We start from the raw sequence: 1,268 nt of genomic DNA, 5'->3' as shown, positions 1-1,268 counted from the left end.
CCTCGTTACTCAGCCCGTTACTCAGCCTGTCCTCCCTCATTACTCAGTCTGTTACTCAGCCTGTTACTCAGTCTGTGCGCCCTCATTACTCAGCCTGTTACTCAGCCTGTGCTCCCTCATTACTCAGCCCATTACTCAGCCTGTGCTCCCTCATTACTCAGCCTGTGCTCCCTCGTTACTCAGCCCGTTACTCAGCCTGTGCTCCCTTGTTACTCTGCATGCCTGTTAGCTACTCAGCTGTACTCAGCACATCCTCCCTCATTGCTCAGTGTGTACCCATTAGTTACTCAGCTCTTACTCCATTGTTACTCAGCCATTACACAGCACGTTCTCCATCATTACTCAGTGCACATTCACTCATTACTCAGCCGTTACTCACTGCATACTCCCCTTGTTACTCAGGGCATAAGCCCTCTTTACCCCACACTCCTTCACCTGTTACTCAGTGGTTACTAATGTGTTACTTGGACATGACTGGCTGGTTACGCAGCAGGTGGCCGAGCTCCTCGGCCGTGACTCAGCCGTTACTCCGAGGCTCAGCGGGAGCTTGGCCTGCGTAAGGACTGAGCGAAGTGCTGGGGACCTGGCCCTGGGAGTGAAGCCGGCCCAGCCGTACCTGCTGCACTTCCACGTTGCCTCCGTTCAGGATGGAAATGCCCAGCTTGAGGGTGGAGGACACCATGGCGCCTGGCTCCCCTGCCGACAACCAAGGCAACGCTGGTTACCAGCCTGGCACAGGGCTCACCCCCCAACCTGCCAGCTCCCCGTCAAGCCGCCCCGCTGTCCCTCCCCAGGCGAGAGTCCGATCTCACCTTTGCAGGCGCTGATCATCTGCAGCACCATCTCGGCCGCCCCGCGGTTGTGCAGCCGTGACTGCTGGTAGAGCAGCTTCTGCTTCTCCATCTCCTTCTCCTGCGGGGTGGAGACACAAGGGTCGGCACAGGCAGGGGCTGGAGCCAGGACCGGAGGTAGGGAGGGGATCACCTACCTCAAATGAGCCTTCGGCCTCCTCCTCGTCTTTCTCGCCACCTTCCTCTTCACCTTCTTCAATGTGACAGCTCTGGAAGTGAGAGGAAGCCAGAGTGAGGGGTGCGTGGGAGCCAAATACCACCCTCCTCCCTTTAATCCAGATACTATGCCATTACTCCAGTGATACTACACCGGTACTCTGGAGATACTACGTCGTCACTCTGGAGATATCACACTATCAGTACACTGTTACTCTAGAGACACAACACCATTATTTGGGAGATACTACATTATTACTC

The 1,268-nt window shown here is 55.8% G+C and overlaps 1 long non-coding RNA gene across 1 annotated transcript; it reads right to left on the bottom strand.

Moving 5' to 3' along the window:
* Positions 1 to 606: 606 nt before the first annotated feature.
* On the bottom strand, positions 607 to 1,062 carry LOC113405464. Its single transcript, XR_003369493.1, has 3 exons — positions 989 to 1,062; positions 813 to 912; positions 607 to 696 (listed from the first exon to the last, which is right to left on the bottom strand). It is a non-coding gene; the product is annotated as an uncharacterized LOC113405464 (long non-coding RNA).
* Between the last annotated feature and the right edge of the window lie 206 nt (positions 1,063 to 1,268).

Source organism: Terrapene carolina, unplaced genomic scaffold (assembly GCF_002925995.2).
Source record: "Terrapene carolina triunguis isolate 2854851 unplaced genomic scaffold, T_m_triunguis-2.0 Scaffold38282, whole genome shotgun sequence".
Taxonomy (NCBI): domain Eukaryota; kingdom Metazoa; phylum Chordata; order Testudines; family Emydidae; genus Terrapene; species Terrapene triunguis.
This window is presented reverse-complemented; position numbering and strand designations above follow the sequence as displayed.